General features: G+C 40.5%; 1 protein-coding gene and 1 non-coding gene across 2 annotated transcripts in view; one reads left to right on the top strand and one right to left on the bottom strand.

The window, feature by feature from the left end:
* The window catches only part of dgo (ankyrin repeat domain containing protein 6 diego), a 198,157-nt gene that overhangs the window by 119,755 nt on the left and 58,229 nt on the right, over nt 1-20,173 (bottom strand). The gene's annotated exons all lie outside the window — the stretch shown is intronic.
* TRNAR-UCG (transfer RNA arginine (anticodon UCG)) lies at nt 17,281-17,353 on the top strand. The gene has a single exon. It is a non-coding gene; the product is annotated as a tRNA-Arg (tRNA).

Below are 20,173 nucleotides of genomic sequence, written 5' to 3'. Positions count from 1 at the left end.
ATATGGACATGCAGTGAGGAGCGTACATACCTGAGGAGGGAAGGAAATGATCAATGCACACGTTTATACTGTGGTAGTGGTTATCATAGAATGTTTTGTATAAGTGTGAGGAACGTTTGTGTGGAAGAATGTATGTGTGTGACGAGTGTGACAGAGAGTCGTGAAAAACAATTAGTGGGTGAATGACAGTCATCAGAAATAGACGTTGTGTGTGAGATAGTCCTGAATAGATTATATCGCAGTGAGAAGCGAATTTATTTTGTGATTTAATTATAATTTATATTGCGCTGTTATACTGTTCAATAAATATTGTTATCAGTTTATCCATTTACTCGCATACACACAGTACTGCTGTATTTTATCGAAGCTATATTTACAGTGAAAGGATCACTCAGTAAGAGCAAGGATCAATTGCAGCCCATGTGTAACGGAAAACTAAATTTATACAGTTTCATCTCTCAAATCTCGTTTATTCCTATGTATTACTGGACTTTATTATCCGTTATATATTCACGCGATGAAGAGCTTATTTACCCAAGAGAAGGAAATGATCATTTTACGTTCTATTCGAAAATGAAATTACGCAGAAAATAATTTTCGATATTGTAATATCGCAGAATTTCCACCTCGTGTATAGGTGACTTTAGTTTGAAAAGTCGCCAAGGGTTCGAGGGTCAGGTCGGTCGGAAAACTTCCGGCGATGCATCAGGCCCTTAGCATGACCATATTTGGTCATGTTGGGGGAGGCTTTTGGGGAATATATAAGGAAGGCAAAAGTGGTTAGCGAATACTTCTTGAGAGACAGTTATGTTGGGTCAGTGATGTTGGAACAGTTATGTTGTAACCGTGTTGTTAGTTGTAGTTGTAATAGTTTAAATACATATCTACTCTGCGTTGCAGGAAAGAAGTCATCTGAGAAACTTGTAGGACCGAGTCCCTACCAGCCCAACCATTCTAACATCATGGCAGAAGTAGAGTAAAACGCTTCCCTTATTGGTAGAACTGATCCCTGCCTATTAGCCCGGTCATAGAACACCGTGTGACAAAGAAAGCGAACGAAGCAACGAGACAAAGTGAGACAGACGCAAAAATAGATGCAAGAGCGTAGACTCATCCCAAAGCGTAGTAGTGCTTCCAATTCATTGCAAGTTAACTCTGAGATAACATTTCTTTCGCGGATATCTTACGCCTATGTTAACGTATCGCGTTACCAAACTTGAAGATAGTAGTTTTGGGAGTGTCATAGAAGAGTGGGTATTACTAACAAGAGCATAGTGGAATACGTAGATAGTAGTTTTGGGAGTGTCATAGAAGAGTGGGTATTACTAACGAGAGCATAGACGGAGCAAGTGGAATACCCCTCTTGCAACCGAACGAGATGACTTCTTTCCTGCAACGCAGAGAGTATATTCGTAGTCTTTACCGTCACCGCACATTGTATTATTATTTTATTTCTAATAAATAGAGTACTATATTATTTAACCACCACCCATGCCTCTACAATATTATTTAATTCGTTACCGCCAAAAACACTGAGAAGCTCGTATAAGAAGAACGAGCTTCCCTTTGAATCAGACTGAAAACCCGTAACGGGCTCTAATTTCTGTCACCGTCGAGTCAGGAATCCCATCTCGAGAACACCCAGAGTGTCGAAGAGACTTTCGTCTATCGGCATAGATCGTACGCGTATTCAGACTCCGTTGCACGAAGCAACGGATACGAAAAGGGCGCAATAAAATGCCTGTCGCGAAGGTTTCAATCTCATTAGAAGCTAATAGAAACGGACGCTTCTTGTCCGTGTGTTTCTCGCAGGGATCGGAAAAATCCAACGACCAGACGACGGTTTTATCGGTGTCGTTAGCTCGAGGGATCCGGACGATCGTGTTCGGCCAGCAAAGGGTTCACTAAAGATAGAGGGAGATCCTTAAGTAGTCCACGGACGAACTGTCTACCTCTGAGAAACTGTCAAGCATAAATTCTGAAAGCTGTCTCGCTGGCACGGCGTTCCACGTAACTTGGTGTCGTTGAAAACAGGAAATGGGAGAAAAAGACGCTTCGGCGTGGGCGTCGAAAGCGATATCCGTCGATTTAGAAAGGTGTGAAATCGTTGAATCGATTATGGGGTATTGTCTCGCTAAGGATTCTTCCAGTGGAATTTCTTGGAATATGTCCTACTAATCGCGGAACCTATTACATAGTAAGTAACTCTATCTACTAACGGGGAACGAAATTTCCAAATGTCGCGGTTAAGCCATAACGACACTTGGTAACTATTCGAAATAAATCTGTGGTTAAGGCAATAATAAAGTAAAGGCAATTATAAGTATCTGAAAAACTGTTGAGTAGTTGCACTTATAATGATAGTGATTCGAAAGCTTGAGAATCCGAAGATTTGAGAATTCAAAATGTTGACAATTCGAAAGATTGGGGATTCGAAATGTTGAGGATTCGAAGGATTGGGGATTCAAAGGTTGAGAATTCGAAAGATTGGGGATTCGAAATGTTGAGAATTCGAAAGGTTGAGGATTCGAAAGGTCTGGCAATTCAAAGGCTGAAAATTCGAAATGTTGATAATTCGAAAGTTTGGAGATCCAAAAATTAAGGAATTCTAAAGTTGAGAAGTTAGGCAATTAAAAAATTCGAACACTCGAAGAATCGAAAGTTCGAAAATCGGTAAATCCAAGAACCCGTAAGTTCGAAAAATCAAACATTTCGCCTTCCGCGATACGAAACCAAATTTCTCCAAATACCAAATCACGTCACCTACGAATCAATCTGCAAACCTTACCACTCTCTTGCAATTCTCGCGACAGCGGCGAATCGACGTACTGAAATTTCCGACATCCTTGGCCGCGTGTCTCGACGAGATGGCAAACGGACAAATGATCAGCGTGACCATTTGACGTGGCAGGATACCTACAGGAGACCTACCGTCTTACAATCAGGACGACAACTACGACGAAGACATATCAGGATCTCGCCAATAATTCCAACGCGGTAGGTACCGGACGCATCTTCCATAAATCATGAAGCTATCCCTTCGAGCGAAACTTCACCCCCTTCTACAGATTTCCAACGAGCGACCAGGGATCATCGACAAGCCCTACATGAAAATCGCCCGGCCTATAGTTGCAAACGGGAAAGCTATTTCTTTCTTCCCTTTTTCGCCACCGGACGACCACGCGTCCACTCATGAATCATTCAAATTGCCCGTGAGTGATGGAACTCCCGCTACGGAGCCGCCATTTTTCCTCGCGTGAAAACTCGCCCGGTTACCTCTTCTACCCCGAACGAACCAGCTTTCTAGCCACTGCTTAATTTCCACCGACTGGTAGATGAAATACGATAGGATGGTTCTAATATAGACGAGCTTGTTTACTGACCCATCTCCTTGACCAATTTTCGTTATTCTATAAGATGGTTTGACTGACATTTGATCACAGAGTCCAAATTCCTTTACCCACTACTTCCTAGTATAGTCCCCTACTTGAACCATAAAATTTCTAGATCACTTATTTCTAAGTTTTCCAAGTTTTTTCTCTATGACAACATCTAGGGGACATGCAGTATAAAACAGTAGTACTTTCCTTTGAAGATATGCAGAAGGTACATTTTCGATCATACATATATACACATACAATAATAACATAAACAATTGAAGAGAGCCAAAATATCGATGATCTTTCTAGCCTAATCGACTCAGACAGGTCACCAACGGAATGTCCACTAAATTCCCTAGACATACTTACTCCCCCACGCAAACTCCAGCATCGAAAATCCTAAAATGGCGAGTATCCACGGCTCTAAGTGACGCGTTAAGTACTGCAGCGGGAATTTTAAAGATCGCGTGGGCCATTATCCGTTTGGAAGTGGCGATAATCGAGGAAATGCAAATAAAACGCGAATTCCCGCGGAACTCGGTTCTCAGGCGTCAAATTAAGATACGCTATCTGGCGATTTACGGTCTAACTCGGTCGGTAATTCAGCGATAAACCCATCGTCGTAGCAAGTATAACGAAAAGACGTGGCAGAACTCGGTAGGATTATCGTCCATAACGATTCGCCAGCCGAAGGAGTCCGTTTTTACATGGCGTTCATCAACGTTTATGGCGTCGTTCGCGACGTGTTCGTGAAACCGGGTACACGCGACGATCCCGGGGATAATAAAATCCCGGTCGCGGACCAAACCGGGGCTTTTGTTTCCCGTTTTCATTACGGAAATTAGAGACCACGACTGGAATGAACATTCGTTAAGGTTGCTTATTGAGAACCCGGCTTTAACCCCTTGACACGGAATCACGTGTGGGAGACGTTATTCGTTTCGTGTGCCATTGTAGACTTTGACGTCTCCGAGACGTTATCCGTTTCACGTGCCATTGTAGTCTTCGACGTCTCCGAGACGTTATCCATTTCACGTGCCATAATTAACTTCGACGTCTCCGAAACGTTAAACTATATAACTATCTATAATGCTTGTATCCTCTATTCTCAGTTACCTAATTAAAGAAAGCAATCGATCGTAAATTTTCGATTGAACATTGCAGAAGATATGCTATGTAATTTATCTCTTCCTAATTACCCGACACGTGGTAAACAAAAATGAGTACTCAACTCGACTACAGACAATTTGGCAGAAATAGAACGATTTCCTTACTTTGCATGAACGTAATTAATCGATGAACCTTTAAAACTACGAAAAAGCTGAGAATTGTTAAAATGAGACCACTTAGAAGAAGTCGATTTTTTCGCAAAAATTGCGAATAAACCAGCACTCCTTCGATGATCTTTTCCGAAGAAACTGTCAAAGTTTTTAACGAGGATTCATTTCGTATCTATTCAAGCATATTCTCGGAGAATTGGCAATTTTTTGCAATAGGAAATTGTAATAGTCGTACTAGTTATGGAAACATATGTACAAGCTGGTTTAGAAAGCGGAACTGGTTTGTTGACACGATTGCGGCTCTTCTGCTTGACAGACAGATTAAGTAGCGTTATGGTTGGCAAGGATACAGTTATGGTCGGAACTAGAAGATACAGAGAATCTGTAGATTTAAGGAAATGGCAGTACTTGAACGTTAAAAGGACGATTTTCTTTCGTTTCCTGCCACCCTGTCAGCAATTTTATCGTTAATGTTAATAAATATTGAAGTTAGTGGAGATATTTGTTGAAGTTTGTTTGGAAGATTCTGAGATCATGGGAAAAAGGAATACGAGTATCTAAAAATACGTCTTCAACGTGTCTTCTCTTTTTTATTAACCCATTAATTAATTAATTGCTCCGGTTGGTTACGCGGTATCGACGCAGTGATACGACGATAAGATAAAATAGCAGAGCGATAAATAAGAGAATTACCGAATGTAAGCACAGATTCAGTTTCGTGTTTCATATATTTTCACGAAGATTTAATTACGGAGATTGGGAGGATCGAGTTGTGATGATTGCGGAGATACAACGTGGGAAGATTGTAAGAGATAATTAAGTCTAAGTTATTAGTTAGTTAAGAAATTTCAGACCTACCGTTCATTAGTGGAGCGAACAAAATCGAGGAACATGCTCGGAAGGGATTACTCGGCAGGGGAATCCTGATCTCCTTAATCGATTAATTTAATCCCCTGACGTTTCGTATCTTCTACGATCTTGATGAAAAGTTACAAATTTACGGAGCTGGTATTTTGCGAAAATACGGTAACTTCTGTTTCATAATTCACTATGTTATCACGTGTAATCACAAAAACTTAAGCAAACAAATTTATTTCATCAATTTCGATACAGCGAAAAATTCAGAAATTTATAAATTTGAATATTAATAGGTTAAAAAATTACAATATTCGAATATTTAAATTTCTCTAGAATCCAGAAATTCAAAAATTAGAATATTCAAATATTCCGGAATTTCTTTCATTCGTATATTATTATATTAAAAAATTGGAAGGTTCTGAATTTGAATACTTAAATTTCCCTAGAATCCAGAAATTCAAAAATTAAAATATTCAAATATTCAGGAATTTCTTTCATTCGTATGTTATTATATTAAAAAACGAAAATTCGCAATTCAAATACTTAAATTTCCCTAGAATCCAGAAATTCAAAAATTAGAATATTCAAATATTCAGGAATTTCTTTCATTCGTATGTTATTATATTAAAAAACTGGAAAATTCGCAATTCGAATACTTAAATTTCCCTAGAATCCAGAAATTCAAAAATTAAAATATTCAAATATTCAGGAATTTCTTTCATTCGTATGTTATTATATTAAAAAACTGGAAAATTCGCAATTCGAATACTTAAATTTCCCTAGAATCCAGAAATTCAAAAATTAGAATATTCAAATATTCAGAAAGTTCTTTCATTCGTATATTATTATATTAAAAAATTGGAAAATTTGGAATCTTGAAAAGCTTTGCTAGAAAAGTAGCAAGATTCAAATCATTGACAGGTGTTTCCGCTTAACTCACTCGAGGCTTCTAAGCCGCGAATATTACCTTGTTAAGAGAGAAGCAACAACATTCTTTCACGAAGGTGTCGATTTCACGCGACGTTAGAGCGAGTAACGACCTAACGAGATAGTGGAGACCATTGTCGAATGAAAACCGTGTTAATGCCTCTGCTGGAACGCTTTACGACGTTCCCTTATTTTCCTCGAGACGCGCCGTGTGCACGAATTAACAGTCCTATCTTAATTACCCGACTCCGATCTCCACGAAACTGTGCACTCTTTCATAACTTTATTTCTTACTTACCAGAAACTTCTACCCGCTTTCATGCTCCCTTATCTACCGAGAACAATATATTTGATGTACTCGACACCGGGTTAATCGTGATCTTTCTCATGCTCGTAGGAAACATTTAATGTACATTCCCTATCTCCTTGGTGGATTTGAAATACGTGTCCGAAATGTTTGGGCAGTTAAATGGTGAACAAACGAGGGAATTCATTTTTACAGGGTTGCAGCTAATTGGAGGAACCCGATTTTAATTGTAACCGTTATTATTGCATATCAAAAAATTCGTCGTGAGAACGGAAATAAGAATCGTCGAGGTGCAAATAAGAATCTGATGTATCACGCGTGCGTGTTAGATACAGCGTAAAATATGAAGTAAATATTCTTGGACGAAATATCGGAATTACATTTTGTTACACGTAGCCAGGATTTTACGTGGGTATACTTATTTTAAAATTCATCGTGTAGTTGTAATGGTACAAAGCACTCGGCCAGTGACCATGTTCGGTTGTAGTACACCTGGTGTCTAATTCAAACCACGAACTCGGTAAAAATATACGTGATACCTAGTTTAGGTCCGAGCCTAAACCGAATCATGCACGAACTCGATAAAGGTACCAGCGATACCTAATTTAAACCCTGCCCGAACCTAACTTGAATCATAAACAAACTCGATAAGAATACACGTAATACTTAATTCAGAGCATAAAAATAATCGGGAAAAATCCACGCAATAACTAATTTTGGTGACAAAGGAACTCGATAAAAATACTCGAGATATTTAATTTGGATCTCGAATAAACTCAGCAAAAATCCTAATTTAGGTGAAAAAGGAACCCGATAAAAGTGCACTCTACATTCAATTTATGCGATAAATAGGAAAACTCGATAAAAATACTCGAAAAACTTAATTTATATTACAAATCAACTCGATAAAAATCCACTTAATGCTTAATTTAAATGACAGAAGAACTTGATAAAACATACTCGAAATATTTCATTTAGAGCATAAATAAACTCGATAAAACTCCACGCGAGACCTAATTGAAACCCAACTCGAACCCATCTTGAACCACGATCGAACTGCGTGAAAAAATAAAAATTCCAACGTTAACTGGGACGAACTAACGTAGATAAACTCGATAGAGCTACACGTAGCAGCTTGTCGCTACCCTTTGGCCGGAAGTAACGACGGTCTTCACCTGTCAGCTGCATCTAGATTGCATGGCGTATAAGCCAGGTATTAGGCCAACTCCAGTCAAGCGTTACCCATAGTTAATCGCCGAGTACCGGACGACGTGGAACGGCCTCTGATCGAGTAACACCACCAATGTGTAACACGAGATGTACGCCTATGTACTCGTTCCACGATATTTACGCGCGAGCTTCGTAAAACGAAAGCCATAATTAAGCGATACGCGCGCCCACGTTAACCTTAATGATCCAGATTAGCCCAAACGACGAAGGTAAAATGGCCGCGACAGAACCTTCCAGTATTCCACTTTCATTCCTGCACCCTCTAATTCATCGCGAAGATTCGATGTTGAATTAAAAAGAGAGTCGGATAAAAATTCAAAAGCGTGGATAAAATGAAGCTCACCCTATCGCAACGAAGGTTAAAGGCTTTATTCTAGAAACACTCGAGGGACGTCTCAGAAATACTCAAGGCACGACTGAGGAATACTCAAGGCACGTCTCTTACAGACAACTGACCCAGGAATTTTGGATTTTTCTCTATAGTGAGGAAAATTATCCCACTTGAAGGAACACGAGGACAGGGTACGCCTCTTCTCGACAACTAATCTAGGATTTTTGGGTTTTCTTCCGCAGTGAGGAAAACTATCCCACTTGAGGGGGCACGCAGGTAGGGTACGTATCTTCTCGACAACTGGACCTAGGAATTTTGAATTTCCTTCCACAGCGAGAAAGCTATCCCACTTGAGGAGGCATGTGGATAGAGTACGTTGTCTCTTTTCGACAACTGACCCAGGATTTTCGAATTTTCCTCCATAATGAGAAAAGTTATCCTACTTGAAGGGGCACGCGAACAGGGCAAGTCTCTTCTCGACAACTAATCTAGGATTTTTGGGTTTTCCTCCACAATGAGCAAAACTATCCCACTTGAAGGAGCACGCAGGTAGGGTACGTATCTTCTCGACAACTAAACTTAGGAATTTTGAATTTTCTTCCACAGTGAGAAAGCTATCCCACTTGAGGGAGCACGCAGGTAGGGTACGTATCTTCTCGACAACTGGGCCTAGGAATTTTGAATTTTCTTCCACAGTGAGAAAGCTATCCCACTTGAGGGAGCATGAGGGCAGGATACGTCTCTTTTTGACAACTGGATCTTGGAATTTTCAATTTTCTTCCACAGTGAGAAAGCTATCTCACTTGAGAAGGTATGCAGATAGAGTACGTCGTCTCTTTTCGACAACTGACTCAGGATTTTCGAATTTTCCTCCATAATGAGAGAAACTATCCTACTTGGGGGGCACGCTGGTAGGGTACGTTTCTTCCTGACAACTAACCTAGGATTTTTGGGCCTTCTTTCACAGTTAGAAAAATTATCCTACTTCAGGGACCATGAGGACAGGGGGTACGTCTCTTCCTGACAACTTGACCTAGGATTTTTGGGTTTTCCTCCACAGTGAGAAAAACTATCCCATGTGAGGGAGCAAGCGGATAGAGTACGTCGCCTTTTCTCGACAAATGACCCAGGATTTTTGGATTTTCTCTCATAATGAGAAAATCTGTCCTACTGCATCTAGACCTTTCTCAGGTCACGTCATAAATTTCTCACGTCTATTCGAACAGTGAAACTTCCGACATAAACGAAGTGCTAGTTATGCTACATACGTGATCCGTTTAGTATCGTATAACTCGCTCGTTCCTACGGTGTCCACGTCGAAGAATTCTTTTTCACGTACTTTGTCTCGCTTCTTACTTCCCCGTGATCGCTCCTCTTCCCTCTGAGAGCAAGGAAATCGTTGGAATTGGACTTTTTCCAAGCGTTTGCAATCCTTCCTCCACTTCGTCCGAGGTTTCTCTGTATCCACGAATAAACTTCGCTTCTGGTTTTTGCCACAAGGGCGAAGGTTTTTGCGTCTGCAACGTAATCTAACGCCGATTCTAATTTTTCTACGCGTAATTCGAGGCTACGTCGAAGAGGCTTGAAAGCTCATCTGGTCGATTGCATCCCCGGAATCGCGGCAACAGGGAAGCAGCTCGTAAAACAAAATGCACCTCGACAGTCTATTCGCTGACCGAGTCCATTTTGACATTGCGGTACCGATCATTACCGGCGAGGATCACCGACAAGCTAGTACAACAGCGAACATGGAGCGATGGTCCGTGACCGAGACTAACAGCGAGATATTTCGATCTTCGCGAAAAAATTTAATATTCCGTAGGAAATGTGAGAAAGCTCGGCGAACGAGACATCCTGGGCTACTGTCCATCAGCAGGGTACAAGAATACACGGGACTGTTAGGCTATTACGTATTCGTTGCCGTATTTATACGTTTATTTCTTGCCTCTGGCATGACAGAATTGGCATACAGAAAGAAACAAATTTGTTTGAAATTTCGACGAATAATTTGGAAAAGTCGAAATCTATTTCCCAATACTATTCGGATATTTTAACGAACGATAATTTTAATAGTATAAGAATACTTCAATGGATTTTTTCTTTTATTTCCGAATACTATGAAAATATTTTAACAAGGGAAATTTTCCATAAAAATTGCTGAAAAAACAGGGTCACCGTAATTTAATTTGCTGACAATTTAATTTCATTTAATTAATCGGAAATTTCAATTACACGAGACTGTTAGGCCATTACGTATTCGTTGCCGTATTTATACGTTTATTCCTTACCTCTGCCATGACAGAATTGGCATACAGAAAGACACAAATTTGTTTGAAATTTCGACGAATAATTTGGGTAAATCTAAATACTATGGAAATACTTCGATGATCCTATTTTCCAATACTATTCAGATATTCTAACGAACACTAATTTTAATAGTATAAAAATACTTCAACGGATTTTTTAAAATTTTCGAATACTATAAAAATATTTTAACAAAGGAAATTTTCCATAAATATTGTTAAAAAGGCAGGGTCACCGTGATTTAGTTTGACGACAATTAAGTTTCATTTAATTAATCGGAAATCTCAATAATCGCTATAATTCCTATAACAAAATATTCCTGGAAAATTCGGAATTATAATCCGCTCGTTAAAATTAAAAACTTTATTAAAAATTCCGGACAGGAACCCGTTCGTCCAAGTCGCCAGGCTTACTCGGAATCTAAATGATTCCGATAATTACTACGCAAAGTAGCAGAAGTGCAGGAGCAATTTTTCCCCAGCTCTGCGCCGAGAATGTTCGCCGAAGATTATAGGTGCAAGCAAAGGTAGCAGGAACGGGGCAACGGGTATTTTTTTACGCTGTTCCCTGAATTTTGCACACGCCCTGTACAAAACCTGCAACACGAGCCACGCAGGCATGCGACGCAACACACCCTTAGCCGGGAAAACCGGCCCACGATCCCGTAATCCCCGTTTCAACCGCGCCACTCTCGCGTGTTTATGATGCTTTAATCGCTAGTGACAAGCAGAACGAAGCTCGCAGCGATTCCGTCGCTAATTAGCATTGCAACTTGCTCTATCCATAAATAATCGGAGGGCACCAGCTGTTCGAGGAAGGGTATAAATTCTGGGGGCCTGAGTATCCTAACGGGAGACGCTCTTAAACCCAAACCCACTATCCTCGCGAATCCTAGTATTCTCTATAATGATATTTATCACGGTACTTTGTTTGAACCGCTTAATTTCAATTTAAATTGAAATTTTGAATTTCGAGATTGTGCCCTGTGATCTTTGTAACATCCGAATCTCGAGTTCTTTAATTTCGGATTTTATTTAGTTCCTCGAGTATTTGATCACTTTTACACGTGATTTTCTCTTGTTTGCTATGATCGAGGGCTGAGAATATCTGTTTTTCTCGGAATAATATCGAGGCTACGAGTTCCTGCTTTCGGGGTCTCCTTATAGTTTCTGAATCTCGCATTTTCAATTTAACCCTTTGACTATCACGCTGAAATCACACGATTCTTTCAAGACGCCACGGGAGTGCACCCCTCTAGATGCAAGATTTGTTCTAATAAAAATTTTTAATCGTTCAATGGGGCACTTTTTATTTCAAAGTATCTTATAATTAGCGGTTATATTCAAATTGCACTAACTGTTAATTTTCATTCAATGTAGTTCAATATAGTTCAAGTAGTTCAAGCGCTGCGGTCACCAATAACCACCGTGACGTCATCAGGAGCAACCATGGCCGGTCATACATGACCAACGTGGCAGTCAAAGTGTTAACCACTTGCGCTGGAAAGACGTGCCAGGCACGTCGTAATGCTTTTGTCGCAGAATCGCCAACAACGTGGTATGCACGTCGTCAAGCAATTGTCACAGAAACACTGGATCGTTCTAGCACAAACGGTTAACAAAGGTTCACTGAATCCCCGTAACACTCTTCAGGCCTAAGAATCTCATTTTATCATTACCCATTCGATACATCTCGCGTACCAAAACTAAATCTCGGAATTCCAAGTTCTGCCACTTCGAGCTCCAATTAATTTGCATTCCACGTCCCGCAATTTTCAAAATTCATCGCATCCTTGTCCACTGTCAACTTCCAAAGACGCCTAACCTTCGACGTCCTCCCAACGTTTGATTATCCAAGAAAAAAAAAAAAATTCTCCAAAATTGGGAGATTCGTTGGCAAGGAGATTAGGTGAAAAATTGAGGGACACTTGTTGCTCGCATGGAAGAAGACAGGCTGCGAAAGTATTTAGCATAGATCGGCAGAGAGGCAGGGGATGTAGGCGAGGGAAGAGCCCCTGTGTACAAAGCGGGAATAAATTGGAAAGAGAGCGGATGCGTGGCAGGGAGCCGCGGAAACACTTGTTGGGTGGAAACGAGCGCGAAGAGAGACAATGGTCCGCTTTCACCGGGGCAATCGTGCCAGCGTATCGCTATGGCAGCCCTTCGTGGTCGCGTTATGGCCACCCGTCGTTAGTTAACGCCATAAATGGGAACGGGCAGCGGCTATGCGAAAGTTCATGATGTACGCTGTTACGTCAATTACGCGCTTTAGAACGGGGCCCGAGCTTCCATCACGTAACATTGAAACGCGCCCGGACGTTTCGACGTCTTTTACGCCGCGAGAGAGGTGCACGCAGGAATCTAAATTAACTCGACCAATCAGACCGCTTTGCCGAGGCCTCTGTCCACCGAGCTTAGTATAGTTTAGCCTATCGTGCATTGTAACTCTGTTGTAACTTTAGTTTTATTTTTCCCTTTATTTCTTTCTCTTTCTTGGGCAATAATTCTAATTTTTGGGGACAGTTGAAGTGTAGAGGCTGAGATTCATGGTTTTAGGATTTTAATGAATTTTTAGTGGGATGTTCCAGGGGTCAAGGAGTTAAGAATTTTTTCATTTCTGAGTTATTAGGTTTTCGAGTTTGTTAGGTGGAATTGTGGCTTCCAAAGGTTTTAAATCTAGAATTTTTACGTTTCAAAGTAATCCTTGGATTCTCAGATACTTGAACCAAGGATCTTCTGGTATACCATGCAGGAGTCAAAGATTAGCAAATTCCAAAATCCTCAAAGTCTAAAATTCTTTATTCCAAATACACGATTCACGAGTCAAAGACTACTGTGTTCTAAATTCTTCGATTCCAAAGTCTCTAATAAAAATTTTCCCTTCACGAATTTAAGATTACTGTGTTTCAAAATCTCTCATTCGAAATATGCCATTTAAAGACTCAATGATTACTATGTTCCAAAATTCTTCCATTCCAAAATCTCCATTTCCAAATTTACCATCCAAGAATCAAAGATCCTCGGACTAAAATTTTCAATTCCAAATATACCATTCACAGATTAGAAATACTCGATTAAAATTACGGAAAAACACATTGGAAATCGAAATTCTAAATCAACACAATACGATATATAAAGCAGTAATTCCCCTGTGAAAATGAATATTTTATACATGTAGTATATATGCATACGTGTATATTTAGAAATGAGAATAACTCCTGTCCGTTAACCCATGAAAATATGCGTACATGGATTCTCGTACACGAACATTTAGGTAGCGGGTATCTATGAAATAAATATGTTGCACGGTGCGTGTACAACGTTCACAGAAATACGTTCTCCCACGCACGATCGACGAGTATCCGGAGGAGTGTTTAATATATTCACCCCTCTTTTCTAGAAGAGTCAGCTGAGGCATGCTAATTGCCTTTTGGACAATAGTGGGATACCATGTTGGCATGCGATTCTCTGGGCACGTTCTACCTTACATCGGGAATAATTTCGTTTGATTCCAGCTGCCTGCCATCGCGACCTCTCCTTTTATTCCTACGCTATCACCCTTCCACTTCGAGCAAACGAATTTTCATTCCAACACCCGCAAACCCCGAATCAAAATCCAAATAACTCAACGAACACCTAAATACACGTAACACTTACTTATCTCGTTTCACTTTCCAGACTCGCTGTGTACTTTCTCACAAAATCCCAAAATCCCGAGATGCAAACACGAATAATTTCAAAAAATTACGAATCTTCCGCAACGAAGATACCGATAAGAAGAATTTCACAAGGTAATTTCGCAACGTGGTGTTACACGACGTATTGGATAACTCTGCCGTTTAACTCGAGCTCTGCATGGAACACCGAGCAACTAGGACTCGACAGGCGCGATAGGCCCAGCGAGTACTGTGCGTTCGAGGAAAGAAGCCACACAGCGTGTTTACATCCTCACGGCTGATAATTCCGCTGATTCTCCTTTAATCACAAACAGTGGTCACTATTGGCCAAAGATGATGTGACCGATGATCTTCGTCACCGTTTTCTTTCCCCTTCGTGGCTTCTTTTCTCGAACGCGCAATACTCGAAATGGAACGAAACGAGAAGAGTCGATGCAAGAAATAAACATTCCGCGATTCGTCGCGAAAATTCGCCTCGACGACAGGCAGAAGAATCGACGGGGGTTCGCCAAGCTCTCGAGCAGAGGAGAGAGTACCAGAACCTGGAGTGACACCAGCTATCTTGGACTCGTCAGCATAGCGAGACACGATGGAACACGCAGCGAAATTCGAAGGACACTCGGGCATTTGTCCGAATGAAACCGGCCCGGCCTTTATCGTCCAAATAAAGCCGGGTTCTCAAGGGCCACCTGAAGAGCCATCGCGTTGAAGAAGAAGGGAGGGAAGGTCGCAACGACAACGCAACATTTGTCTAACTAACAAGCTACACAGCGAGGCGGGAACTGTTAAATCATCCTCTGTATCAGTGTATTTACCGAAGGATAAAACGTCCGAGTCTTCAGAATTTATTGCACGGCCTTGATTTATCTTGCTTGCATCCACGCAGAGGAAGAAGAGGAGGAAGAAGAAGACGTAGAAGAAGAGGGCCTCTTCTGTTTCTCGCGGATCGACCAAAGAAAAGAGCTCTCTTCGTGTTTATCGTCGATCAAAAAGCCACGGCGTTATGTTCCCGTTATGCAAAATTGTTTCCCCGAAGATGCATTTCCCAAAGTACGACCGCCTGCGGCATCGAACGTGTTATAAAATCGATTTATTGCAAAATGGATTAATGTGTAATACTTTTCATACTAGGTATTTGTTTTTATAGATATTTTACCAGCGTTCGAGACTGCGCAACGAAGGAATGATATGTAGTTGCGGAAGATCTGTAATATGAGGGGGTGTCTTATGATGAGGAAATTGAACTTTTGGATACATAAAACAGAAGAATATCGGTTAAAGATACCTAAAGCGGAAGAGTATCGATCCAAAGGTACCTAAAGTGGAAGAATATCGATCCAAAGTTTCCTAAAATGGAAAAATATCGACCCAAAGGTACCTAAAGTGGGAGAATATCGACTCAGAGGTATCTAAAGTGGGAGAATATCGACTCAGAGATACCTAAAGTGGAAGAATATTGGCCAAAGATACCTAAAGCGGAAGGATATAGACCTAAAGGCACCTAAAGTGAGAGGCTATTAACCCAGAGAGGTACCTAAAGTGGAAGAATATCGTCTTAAAGATACCTAAAGTGGATGAATATCGACCCAAAGATACCTAAAGCGGAAGAATATCGACCTAAAAGCATCTAAAGTGGATGAATATTGACCCAAAGGTACCTAAAGTGGAAGAATATCGACCCAAAGGTACCTAAAGTGGAAGAATATCGACCCAGAGGTACCTAAAGTGGAAGAATATCGATCCAATGGTACCTAAAGTGAGAGGCTATCGACCTAGAGAGGTACCTAAAGTGGAAGAATATCGACTCAAAAGTATCTAAAGAGGAAGAATATACTTAAAAGATACTTAAAAGTGAAGAATATCGACCCAAAGGTATCTAAAGCACAAGAATATCGGCCCACGATACCTAAACCGAAAGAATATCGGTCAAAGGTACCCGAAACAGAAGAATATCGACCATCAGCCGTCGATGCTTGGCACATCTGACATCGTCTTTGCATACTAACAGAAGGGACTCGAATACCTCGGCTCGACAATTGCCGCGTATCGGTCACCTCATCATCGGTTTCATTAAGTTTTACCGGGTTGGGAAGCGATGGTGTTTAGGTCGCGAATTTATGGCGAAGCTTGGAAAACCGTATCTCATACGATCGTGCTCGCTTTCGATGCAATAACACGCGAAACAATGGCTCTCGTAATGGACCTCGTTTGTTGTCCTCTCCTTCGTTTTTCGACGTTTTCATTATTCTCGGTCTCGTCGAGAATATTAGGGGATCATGAATGAACGGAGAGAGGGTTATGGTGTATTTCTGAATGATGAGTTTCATGTTTTGCGAATCCATACTTGGTTTTTTTATTTTATTCTATCTATTTTTATTTCTTTGTTCCGTGATTGACTTTTAGCTTTCATTGTACTTCTGGTTTTTGATTTTTAATTTTCGATTCTTTGCTGGTCGATGTAGCATTACGCGTCGATGAGGAATTTAGGATTTCGTGTACATTCCTGAGAATTTTCGAGGATCGGAAAATTAAATAAATAATAAGACACGAGCTATTTGGATTGCAAACGTGTACCGAGTGTATTGAAAATTTATTACGAGATTTTTGCATGTAGGGTTTAAACGTACGAGCCTGGGAACCTCGATTCGAGTATCTGAATATTTAATATTCGTATGTATATACATGTTTATTATATATGTTTCAAACCCACGTCTTTTTTACCGATAATAGAACGAATTTAACGTAGAATATTTGTTTTTCCAAAATATTTTACCTAATCGTCGAAATTGATACGTTGCAATAATTTTCGAGAATATTTTATAATTTTCGTAAATTTATTATTTTATCGACTTAATTGGCATCGCAACGATCGAAAATCGATGTACGATATAACGTATGCGAAATTGAAACAAATTTACAAGGTTTAAAAGAGATTTAAAGTGGGACGTTGTAAGGGGTTTCCATGTTCGGGGTAACCACCCCTAAGCGACCGTGTGGCCTAACGGATAAGGCGTCGGACTTCGGATCCGAAGATTGCAGGTTCGAATCCTGTCACGGTCGGAAATTATTTTTTCTTTTTTTTTCTCTTTTTTTCCCCGAAAAAGGAGATGTTTTCGTAACACGATCGAGAGTACTCGAACGATCGAAAATCGAGAAAATTTTATTCGCGTAAAATATCGTTCTGATATTGATTCTCCTCTAAATCCCCACTGCACGGGCACCTTTAAACGCAAAATAAATAGTAAATTTGTACGTAAATGAATTATTCCGTTATCCCTGTTTCCCGTGCTTTAAGTGCCATCGGATTTTGCGTATCATGCGATTCTCGTTCCTTCTGTTTACTATCTTTCAACGAATATATTTTGCTACGACGAATGAACTATGTCTGCGTTATATAATAGGATAGACCCTCTCTAAGATAACCGACCATTTTTCTGGGGAATTAAACTATCGATAAGACAGGCATTTCCGTCACGCTCCCGATAAATTACACCGCGATTAGCGTAACGCAAAGTTCGCGTATATCAAACACACAGGATATTTACAATCTACGCGAACAGCACAAATAATACCAATTTCCAATTACCATAAAATTTATCCGCAACACACTCGACTGATATATCACGAATAACCTTAAATTACGAGTTAAATTATTCGCAAGGCGCGATTCGAACACGGATTTCTCCAATAAAATAAATCCCATCGTTAGCGAGCAATTCACAGACCCCCCGCTAATCTCTATTAAAACACCATAAGAGAATTAAACGTAACAACGTGCCAGGAATCGAGCGTATATATACGACTCTTGGAGAAATTTTAGAAAGCACCGACACACAGTCGTGTTTCTCGCGTACGTGTGTTCTCTTCCCATGACGAGTAGTTCTAAAACCTCTGACCCTTTCCCGGATCACGATAACACACTGGAGGAAAAATAGGTGGGTGTGTCCTTAGACGAATATGATGGGACTTGGTTAAAAAAACTCGTGGACCACACACGCAAGGATTGGCTGGACAATAAACAAAAGCTAGACCTCCCAAGACCACCATGGAGAATTCTACCTAACAGGGTGTTCCCTTACAAATGCAATCCCAGATGAATAATTCATCTGTCAAGACGTTCACTAAAAATAGCCCACCCTCAACCACCCTTAAAATCAACATACACGAGCAATTTCCTCTTGCTCTCTCTCTCTCTCTCTCTTCGTACACTTTATAGCATAAGTGTCCAATCGTAAATAATAAATCCATCGAATCGGTCGCATATCGATATTGCTCGTCAGGGAGACCAGTCGATAAAGAAAATAAGTACATGTGCATGTATATACGTGCAATTATGTATAACCGTGTACGACTGTATGCGTGGATAAGGCACGAACTAACTATCTGTCTTCTTCTATCACACGAGTTCCTCATCAAGATCTATTCGCTTCTCGCTCGTCTCGTTGGGCTATGTGCACACAGAGATATGATCTAACACAGTGGTGTCAAACACGAGACGTCAAAGTCCAGACCAAAACTAGAAATTGATTTAACTAAAATGACAAAACACAATTTTTACATAACGAAAAGAATAGTACTCGAATTTTCAAATACTTTCTCTTTCTTTCTGTACACTAAACCTAGCACTTGGTGACCCTAGTTCACGGCCGAGTTTGACCCCACTGATCTAGAATATTAGAGCCAATCGAGTGTATCTACTACGTGTAATCACACGTAATGAATGCACAAATAAATTTCCGTCTCGTGAAATTTCCAGCTAAAATCTACTTCTGTTCTCGAATCATTTTTCTATCCACAGATTTCTTTGTTCCAGGTCTGCACGTTTGACGCCACACTTTAGGTACCTGGACTAATGAGGCAAGAGAAGCGTAATTGCTAGAGAGAAGTATAATATAATGACATTTGTTGAAATATATTCGATTCGTACTTCGCGCCTTGGAAAGTTGTCACAACGTGTTGGTAACACTCAAAAGTTACTATAATATTGTTGGAACCCGGATTTCAATATACAGCACGGGTTCTAGCAACTAGGCTACGTTTGAAAAATACAATTCGGCGAAGAGGAAAAAAGAAAACTGTAACTGAAACTGCAACTGACTGAACTGACTACTGAACTGAAAACTGTACTGAAACTGTCCTTTCGCAAATTTTGTGGATGCTTATATAATGTTAATTTTTGAAGAAGGTGAAGGTGACCACTGGCCCCTAGTGAAAGCAGGAATAAGTCAATTGTTTTACTTTTGGACTCTGAAAAGGCAAGAAAAATAATCTTTTCACGTTCGCGAATATTTTTTATTTTTTATTTATTTTACTGGCCCAAGTTTCTGCGCGATTTGATCCCATTCTGATCTGGAATAATACAGTAAACCGAGTATAACTACTACGTGCAACGACGTTTATTAAGTAGAGAAATAAATTTCCACGTTTAAAGGGAAAAAGGAAAATAAAGAGTGAAGGAAATTTGAACGACATTGGTGAAAAGGACACGAAACAATATCATCGTCTAGGACGACAGAACGATGCAAACGCAATTACCCGGAGTACTCGCGTTCGTGACACGTGGAAAAGGGGATTCGCGTTTGGTAGCGTTTATGGGCTGGAGCGGATACCAGGTAAGGTTCGCGCGAACACTATAACTCACTGCGCATACCTGGTATCGACCAGCGATAGTGTCGTCGGTTAATTTGTTGCTTTCACGACTGGCCACGCTCGCTAGCCGGTGAGAAAATAAAATTATCCGGCGTTAAGTAGGCGTTTCGATGCACGTGCATGACTGAGATGCGGAGGAATAGACAAAGCGGAAGAAGACGACGGAGCCAATGGTCGACGGGGTCGAAACTGTGGTAAGGGTGGTCGGGAGACGAGGGAGAAGATCGGAAG

This window comes from Eufriesea mexicana, unplaced genomic scaffold (assembly GCF_001483705.2).
Source record: "Eufriesea mexicana isolate 0111107269 unplaced genomic scaffold, ASM148370v2 scaffold492, whole genome shotgun sequence".
Lineage (NCBI taxonomy): Eukaryota > Metazoa > Arthropoda > Insecta > Hymenoptera > Apidae > Eufriesea > Eufriesea mexicana.
Note: the sequence above shows the minus strand (reverse complement) of the source record. Positions and strands in the feature narration are given on the sequence as shown.